The following is a 10,783-nucleotide window of genomic DNA, read 5'->3' as shown; positions in this document are numbered from 1 at the left end:
TTATTTTTAGGTTCCTTGTTTTAGTTTGGGATGTTTAGATTGTTAACTTACAACCACATAATCATCTTCATACCCTATAATTTCCTAGGGTTGTTTGTATTTTATATTTTATGTGTTTAAGTGTCTTTATTTTATTTTTTTTCAAACCTTTTCCTAAATAGATCAGCTCTCCAACTTTTCTTGAAAATTAAGTTTAGGTCATTAGGGTTAAAATGGTCATCCTTTTCAAAGATATGCAACCAATTTCAATCGGTATGCATCTTTCCATTGATTTTCAAATGAATTTCGATTTTGTGACAGATGAATCCATGTCCATGGTTCAAAAAAAATGGAATGATTCTTTACCTTGATGAACTTGCTAATGATCATATGAGGCTGAGTATGTATGAATTAAATTTGCATATATTAAATAGGGACTTGGAAAAGCCTTACACACATTCAACTTTCAAAAGCCTACTTATACTATTTGTTATATTATTGACCATTGAATTGGAAAATCATAATCGAATGGCTTAAGGTTTTTCAATTTTTTTTTTAAATTCTTGGAACACATTCCTAACCTTTTGAACTTGTTAATCAAACTTTATTTGGGTTAAAAATCATTTTTTAATAGAGAGATCTAAATTGGTTTTTACATAGGTCCCGTTTTGGCCCTATTTTGAATACCCGAACTGATTTTGAAAAAATGAATTATTTCTTAATTTTATTAATTTGTTTGATATTTTTCTATTAATCTAAACTTCTTAGAATTAATTTTAGGATCCTGCTTTGTTGAAAACCGATTCCCCTAGTGGGAAAAGAAAAAGAAAAAACTTTTTCCTACATCTTGCATTGACCCCGTTCTATAGTTAGGAGTTGTTCGGCTTATTTGAAAAAATCTCCTGTATGATTAAATCATGTTGTTATTTTTATTTTAAATTATAAATATTGAAGTTATTGCAAAATAGTTTTCTTGATTCTATCATGCTTCTAGTTTAGTAAAAAAAAAAATTCATTTTTTTATGCTATTAAAATCTACTATTAAACAAGACCTAATTTAATGATTTGGCCTTTTGGATTGTAACCTAGACATGTAGTAGATGTTGTCTAATTTTTTTTTCATGGTGAAATTCCATCTCTAGAAAATTTTTTGGGGTTTATTTTTCAAGTGCCTCTATTTTGACCATTATTGATTATTTTATAAAGTGTTCTTAATGTGAATTAATCTAGTATTGATTGGAAACTAATTTAATGTTTTTGGGTTGTAATCTAGACGCATAGGATATGTTGATTCTATCATGTTGTTGAAGATTCTAAAGAGTGATGATAAATTTGATTTAATCTAGAATAATTGACAATTGATTAATTGATTTTGACACAGAGGGTGATGTATAATTTTTATTTTGATTAAATACCATCTCTAAATATTTTATTCCAATTTATTTTGTGCGTACTTTATTTTTGCCTTATTGCTAAGTATCTTGTTCATTTTAGATAATTCTTCTTTTCTTATCTATAATCGTGATCTCTTTTAATCTAAATATATATTGAAGGTATGTCACACACATGGGGTACGTATCTCTTTACATCATTATATCATTCCTTATATATCTCATTGAGTATGCTTTGTGGATTTATGTATGCTAAATTCATTGTTGTCTATGCATTGTTATTACTTTTGATTTTTTATTAGAGTTGATTCATACTTTGTATGATGTGGGATTTTAACATGATTGTTTATATTTTTTTATTAATTGTTGAACTAACTTTTATTATTTTATGAAAGTTCTTGACTTGTTTTTAAGGTACATACTTTTCTTTCTTATTTTGTTTAATTTTGTTTGATATGTATGCCTTATGTGAGTATTTTATTACTATTATCACCTTCGCTCTTGGGTATCTACTAGTTTACCAATCAATTGCTATCGTTACCTCAATATAATTAGTAGAGTCCTTTATTTGGGGCTTAAAAGGGTACTACCTTATGGTACCTTCCCTATAGGTAACCCTAAACTTAGACTCGACTTTCAAAGACATGTTTTTCAAATAAAGAGTCATTTTAAGGTTTTTTCTTATTTTATTTTCCCTTTAAAAAATAAATAAAAATAAGTAGTGACTCCAATATTTACAAAAATTAGTTTTTCACTAAAAAGTGAGTCTCACCATTAACTCAAGATGCACGAGAAGCATGCAGGTCCACACATAGGCAAGGTCTCATTTTACATACAATCAAATCCAAAATAGAAAGTAAAGAAGTGAAATAAGATGAAATAATACACAACAATCAGATTAAATATTTCAACATCTATTCATTTACAAAATAATTCCAAACAACATGTCAAAAGAGGGATAGAGATATAAAAGAGAACTCATCTAATATATATAAGGGAGAATTGGGCTTTAGACCCATTTGGTTTTGATAATTAATAAAGAGTCCATCAAACACCCACAATTGATTACAAGAATATGAGATGGGAATAGACAAAAATACCCCATTGACTCATTTTTGTCTTTATTCTACCACCTTTCACATACCACTATTCTTTCTTATTTAACCATTTTTAGATTTTTCATTATTTTTTTTAAACTCTTTTATAAATAATTGAAAAATCAACATTATTTTTTTATTTTTAAATTATAAATAAACAAAAATTATATTAATGATTCAAAGACTATTTTGGAAAATACTTTTAAAAAAAATATTAATTTAAATAAATAAAAATTACATTTTACATTTATTTTTATCTTTTATATTTTAGAAGTAAATAATTTAATGATTAAAATACTATTTAAAATAAATATATTCACTATTTTATTTTTTTTATATTAAAAAGTATTTTAAAGTTTTTTTTACTATTATAAAATAAAAAGTTGATTTTTTTTTTTAATCTTCTTTTTTCTTTATTTTAATAACTTTTTGAACATGACTTTTAGTAATAAGTTATATGAAATGTTACAAATTTGTTTATTAAGGATTTATTTTAATGATTTGAATTAATTGAAAATTTATTAAAATAAGAAAAAGAAAAAGAAAGAAAGAGGATGGATGGAAAGTTTTTATTTTAAGTACTCAATTAAAATATTTTCATATGACCTAATTTTAAAAGTGGATTATATCAATACATAATAGAGATTGAATTTTTCTTATATAAAATGGTTGAGATGTATATTTACTTATTTTAGATGAAAACAAGTAGTTAAAAATTATATAGATTATATTTGAGTTTAGTTTTAAAATATTTTTCTAGTTTTTATTTTTTATTTTTAAAAATAATTTTTATTTTCTATATTGTCTCTTTTTGAAAATATTTTTAATTAAAAAATGAAAAGTATTTTTTAAAACGAAAATTGAAAACCTTGTTTAGTATTATTTTTTTATATGAAAATAAAAAAATAATAAATTTTATTTATTCATTTATTGCACCACTGTACAATTGTATTATACTAACTGTACAAGGGAAATGTACTAAGTGTACAAAGGTGTACAAGACTATCATTTGTGAAATATTATAATCGATTATGAGTCATTCATTTATTTTATTTTTTATCACTTACGAATTGTACACATATGTCATGCACTTTATTTAATTCCCACATGGAAATTCCAATATTTTTCCTAATAATAATATTTGGAGAAAAAAAATTTTGACCTTAAATCATCTACCATCTTCTCAACTAAATCATTGGAAATATGGTTAAACACTCCTACGTGGATACATAACTTAGGAGAGATATAAAATTTGTGTCATTGTACAAGGGTATTACACTAACGGGAAATGTACTAATTGTACAAAGGTGTACAAGATTACCCTTTGTGAATTATTTTAATCAATTCTAAACCACTTTTTTATTTTCCTTGTCACCCAAGGATTGTACGCCTATGTCATGCATTTTATTTAACTCTCACATGAAAATTCTAATATTTTCCCTAATAATGATATTTGGGGAAAAAAAAGTTGATCCTAAGTCATCTATCATTTTCTTAACCAAACTATTGAAAATATTATTAATACACTTACATGAACATATAACTTATGAGAAATATGAAATTTGTGTCATTGTACAAGGGTATTACACTAACTGTACAAGGGAAATGTGCTAAGTGTACAAGGGTGTACAAGGCTCCTAATAGGTTTTGTATAATTTTTAAATAACTTGAATTTGACATTAAGACGATTATTGATAGTTTTTTTTTTCTTTTTAACCAAACTATGTCATTAAGACATTCCCTACAAAAATTAACACATAGGAAATAAAATTAAAATCAATCATGTTAGAATTGTTCATTATAAGTAAACTAAATGAAATATATATTTTTACTATTTTATCTTTATAAACATAATTTCATTGTTATCAATAAAGATTAAAAAAATCATATTTAAATGGAATTATAAATAAATAAAAATTATTTTTATAACATTTTTATTTTTTTAAATCATTAATTTAAATTATGAAATTAGTTTTAAAATTAAAAATATTTGTTGTAATTATAGTTTTGAAGATTTCATGATTTTTATCATATTACTTTGAAAAAATTGCTTTAATAAGAAAGTATTTATTTAATGGTTTTAAATATTTAAATATTTATTCAAAAATATTTAGGATTGGTGTGGAGAGCAATTAGGTAATTTTGGAATAGAGAAATTTTGAATATTTTTGAAGACTTTAATTCGGCCAATGACCCTATTTACACTTTGAAAATTATTGGAAGGTTGGTAAATTAGTCTTAAAAATATTGTCTTCTTGATTAATATTATATATATGCATGTGAGTGTTTACATAATTTTTGAAAAAATAATAAACACCATGTGTCTAATTTGCAAGTTAGAAAAAAAATTAATAATATTTTATGAGGTATTTAAAAAGTATTTATTATATGTTCTATAAATTTAAAAAATATATAATATTTGATGATATCTAATTTACAAGTTGGAGTAAACAAATAATACAAATATTTTATGAGGTGTTTAAAAATTATTTAATATATATGAGAAATAATATAAGTTTAAAATAAAGAATGATATTTACTATATATTATGTAAGTTTTCAATATATTTAAAAAATATTTATTATATATTATGTAAGTTTGAAAAAAATAATAATATTTGATGAGGTATTTAAAAGTTATTCACTTCAAAAATATATTTGATAATAATAATTTTTAACCATCTTTCATATTTGAGGAAGAAAAACAATTTAAGTTGGTTCCACTATTAAATAGGTAAGAGAAGGGCAAAAGAATCAAATAGAGAATGAGAAAGGTGAGGTGAGTGGTTACTTTTTTCATTTAATAGTCAAGAGCGTTTTAGGGATTTTTTAAAGACAATATCCTTATTCTCAATTTTCACTCTTTCATTGGGTGTTGGGCTTAAATATGAAACTTATATAGACCATACATTAATTTTTGGGCCCAGCTAGGCCCAAAACACAATTTTCCCTATATATAACATATCTACAGTGTATAACAAAATTCAAAGCAATCTAGAAACATGCTTAAAGAAGTGAAATTATCAACAAACGATACTTTTAGCAACAAGGTAGAACAGGGGCATTCACAAAATATATCCTAAAAATACCTAGAGAAGTTATTTCATCAAAATAAAAAATGGACAACATCTTCAATATATCCATATTACAATTTAAAAGACTAAATTGTTTAATTAGATGCTAACCAATACTAGATTATTTCATACTAAGGACACTGTACAGAATAATCAACATATGACTAGAATAGAGGAACTAGCAAAATAAACTCTAAAAAATATCTTTAAAAAAAAAGAATTTTTTTCATGAAAAAAATGAACCACATTTTTTATGTGTCTAGATTACAATAGAAAAGGTCAAATTATTTAATTAGATGCTAATTAGTACCAAATTAATTCATATTATGGGCATTATACAAAACAATCAGCATATGACAAGAACAGAGGGACTTGTAAAATAAATCCTAAAAGAAAATCTAGAAAATGAATTTCACCATGAAAAAAATGGACAATATCTCTTATGTGTCTAGATTACAACCAAGGATAAAAATATCGGTGATCATGGATATATCGATAATTCAATTTTACGGATATATGGAATATATCGGAGATATATCGACGAATATTTTGATACAAAATATTGATTGGCCTAAAATTGATCAAAACTTATGAAAATATAAAACAAAGCTCTTATAAATGAAATTAGAAATATAATAGGTATTTTACAGTTGTTTTGTTGAAGAAATTAATATATATATATATATATATATATATATATATATATATATATATATATATAAGTGTACATTGATTATTAAATTACATCAAATATTATTCAATAATAATATTGTGATATTTGATTATAATATGTTTAATTTTAAAATATATTTAATATTTTATTATGATATATTTAATTTAATTGTATTAAATGATAATAAATGTATAATTTTTTAATATTTAATTAATATATTAATGATATTAAAAACTTTTTGCTACTTAATTAAATGAAATTTTTTATTTACTTATAAAATAATTATAACTAATTCATTGTTTAAAGGATTGTTTTAATATTTTGTGTATATGAACACTTTTAATATATATATGCATGGTACATAATAATTAACAAAAGGCAAGCTTACCTTAATGGTTGATGGGTGTTGGCCCCAACCTTTTGGTTGGGGGTTCGACTCCCATTTTTGAGCTGCTTTAACTCAATGATATTTCGTTGAAATATCACGAACAAGCCTAGATGTATGGTAAAATAAAGAAAAAATTTATGCAATAAATTCAATATGTCTATATTACAAGAAAAATAACAATATGATTAAATTGCATAAGGAGCATATTTAAATTAAGTCAAACTCTCCTTGACTACAGAATGGGATTATTGTAATAGGTAGAAAAAATTGATTTTTTCTCCCATTTGGGAAATTGATTTTCAACAAATCATGGTCCTAGAATTAACTTTAAGAAGATTAGATTAGGGAAAAATATCAAAAAATAAAATTAAAGAATGTAAAAAATAATTTAATTTTGCATAATTGGTTTAGGTATTCAAAACTGAGTCAAAATTGGACCTACATAAAAACCAATTTAAATCTCTCAATTGAAAATTGATTTTTAGCTCAAATTAATTTTTTCATTAACAAGTTTAGGAAGTTAGAAACATGATAAAAATATCAAAATATTTTTAAAAGAATCCTAAATTCCTTGACTCCGATTTTTTATTTCAAGAGTCAATGAGTCAAGCAAAGTGGTAGTAGACTTTTGTTTAGAGAAATTGAATGTATGTTGGGCTTCACCAAAGTCTAAATTAATATCCATAAATTTAATCCATGCCTCCTGGTCCTCCATAATCATGATGAAGCTTATGAGGATCAAGAATTACTCCATTATTTGGAGCCATGGATTTTATTCATGTGTGAAAACCGAAAAACAATGAAAATCAATAAGAAAAGTGCATACCAATTAAAACATGGTTGCATGTATTTCAAAAAAAAAAAATTATTTTATTTATAATCTAGAGATCTAAGATAAGCTTGGAAAAAAAAACAATAAATAAATAAATCAATCAATTTTTTTTATAGAAAAACCCTTGAAAAATATTTTAAAATAATCAATTCGCCTAAGATCTTAAGATAAAAACAAGAAAACAAAACTCAAGGTAAGAATAGGTGTTTGTGTGAATGTGTGATCATGGTTGAACCCAAACTCAAAAATCTCAAAGAAACAATCAAATAATGGAATCAAAATCAAATATATCAAGTGGTGCAAGGCCTCATGTCATGTGATATTAAAGAAGCTTAAACTAAATGAAAGAAAACTAAGAAAATAAAGAGTGAAAATAAATCCTAAGCATAAATAATCAATCATCCAATCAATGAATACCAACAATCCATGCGGCCTATGCATCCGCACCAACCAAAGATAATTCCCATATCTAAGCAAAATGGAAGGAAAAGAGAGAGATGGAGAGATGATCATAATCAAAATATGCAAAAAATAAAGAAAAAGAACATACCTCTCCTTCAAAAAGAAACAAGCTTGCTCATTTTCTCTCATTCCTTCACTATGTCGTGTCCTCCTTCTTTTAACCTCCAATCTATAAGTCTCAATCTCCAATGTCATCCTAAAGAGAGTCCTTAACCTTTATGTGTGTGTCTCCAACCCCCTCTTCCCTAAGTCCCAATGCTCTCAATCTCCAAAAAAAAATGCATCTCTCTATCATTTTTCAAAACCACCCAAAGTCGTGGACTCCTCCCTTCTCAATATGGCGTGAATATTCTCAAAGAGAGTCATTTCTTTCTAAAAAAACCTCTCAATGTTTTCAATATGCCAATGGCAACCTTGCATATCTCCAAGAGAATCCTCCCATTCCTCTAACTCTCAAAATCAATGTTATGCATCACTAAAGGAGTCTTCTTTCCAAATGTAAAAAAAAAAAAAAAAAAATCTCCTCATTCTAAAAAATATTCAATGCTATGAATAAAAAAAACCTTTACAAAGAGTCATTTCTATCTAAAACTCCAAAAATCCATGATCTCCAATTTCTCCTCTATCCAATGTCATTTCCAAAAGAGTCTCACTCAATTTCCAATTCTCCTTATGCATGTTTCTTAGAAAGCCTCTCTCAAAAAAGAGTCCATCTGCATTTAATCTTCCAAAAAAAATCTCTTATCCCATGAACATCTTCTAAAGAGTTCACCAAATCTCGAAGACTTTCCCTATCCCCTCCCCAATGTTGTGCACTTTCCTTAAAATAATCCTATGCAGTCTCCAACTCTCAAAACCATGTATCAAAATAATCTCACCTCTTTCAAAGTTTCCTTATTTTTCTTCCAATAGTCGTGAGTCAAAGAGAGTCCACCAAAATCTCTCATTTTTATTTTCCATGCAGATGTCATGCAAGGTGAAATGAAATACCATCCTAAAGTGCAACTAAGAATCCTCCTAAAATGAAATTGGATTAACTATCCTAAAATCTATCTAGGTGAATAATCTTAAAGTGCACTTAAATGGAATGAAATAAATATGCATTTAGATGAACTATCCTAAACTGCAATTAAACTAAGATATAACTAAGAAATTTCCTAAAATACAACAAAGTGAGCTAGGCTAAGTGAACTAAACCTAAAATGCAATTGGTTGAACTAAACCTAAAATGCAACTAAGTGAGTTAGACTAAGTGAACTAAACCTAGAATGCAATTAAGTAAGCTAAACATAAAATGAAACCAAGTGAGTTAAACTAAAATGTAACTAAGTTAGCTAAACCTAAAATGCAACTAAGCATGTTAAACCTAAAATGCAACTAAGTGAGTTAGGCTAAGTGAACTAAACCTAAAATTCAATAGTTGAGCTAGACCTAAAATGCAACTAAGTGAACTAAACTTAAAATGTAAAAAAGTGAGCTAAAGCTAAAATGCAACTAGATAAAGTAAACCTAAATGAAACTAAGTGATATAAACCTAAAATGCAACTAAATGAACTAAACTAAAGTGACACAAAGGTTACATTTGGGATCCATAAAAAATCCCTTAACAATGAATCTCCAAATGTGGCTTAAAAACGGTACCAAATGAGTGACAATGGACCGTCATGGGATGGCTATAAGGCAATGAGAAGTGAAGGAAAACACGTAGAATAACATGTGCCACTAGGACAAAATGAAGGGTCTACAAGTAGTTTACAATTAGTTCATAGATTTTGACAATCCAACAGAGACTATAATGCACTACCTCCTAATTAGAAGGATGACTTGTTTTGATCATTGGGATGAATTTCTCATATGTATTATCATATGGACTGCCTAAGTCTATGAACTAGCTGTGAACAACTCATAAATCTTAAAAGGAACCTATGAATTAGATCTTCTGTGCAACTCCTAATGCACTCAAGTCATGTACAACTAGGTGATGTATGTTTGAACGCTCAAATCAATATCAATGCAAACAATGGTTAGAGAAGTGGAAACTTAAATCTAACTTTGTTACATCATGTCTTGCTTTTAAGGGTTTTATTCTATCAAACTCCCACTAGCCCTAAAAGTAGTCTAGGCACTATAGGAAGAATTTGCTTCATAGTCACATAAGTTTTCTATACTATCTTATAAAATAGGTAATATTTCCTCTCTATGTGTTTTTCTCTTCCAATGGTTTCTTGTTTTTTTAGACTATATTACCATCCCACTATTACTATAATACAGGATCATGGATGATACAAGCAAGGGAACTACCTTTAATTCCATATGGAGCATCATAAGCCAAAAAACTTCTTTTGTTGTTTCAAAAGCAACGAAAACTTATAGTGCATACATACCCAAAGATCGACCTACAAAAATCTTTATAAGACTAAAAGTTTAAATCCCCATACCTAAGGAGTATATACTCATTGGAAAGACTCACAAACATATATTCCTTTATTCTCCTCGAATACTTGAATATATGCTTGGCATTCACCCAAAACTTTAATCCTCAATTGGACTAATATCCATTCATCATACCTACGGCAAAACAAATATTGGTCTAGCACATAACATCACATACATAAGGCTACCCATTGCACAATCATCGAATACTGCCTTAATGTGATTTATCTCTTCAAATATCTAAGTGCACCGATCTTAAGAAGAAGGAGCTCCAAACCTAAAGACTACCAAACCCTTCTTGAAGTCCTACTATTGGAATTTGGCTCCTAAAAATAAGACATGATATAACAAAGTTAGACTTTATTATCCCTTTGTTATCCCTTTTATGCATTGATATTGATTTGAACATTTAGCCCATATCACTTGCATTGTACATGACTCGAGTGCATTAGGAG

This window comes from Vitis vinifera, chromosome 4 (assembly GCF_030704535.1).
Source record: "Vitis vinifera cultivar Pinot Noir 40024 chromosome 4, ASM3070453v1".
NCBI lineage: Eukaryota > Viridiplantae > Streptophyta > Magnoliopsida > Vitales > Vitaceae > Vitis > Vitis vinifera.
This window is presented reverse-complemented; position numbering follows the sequence as displayed.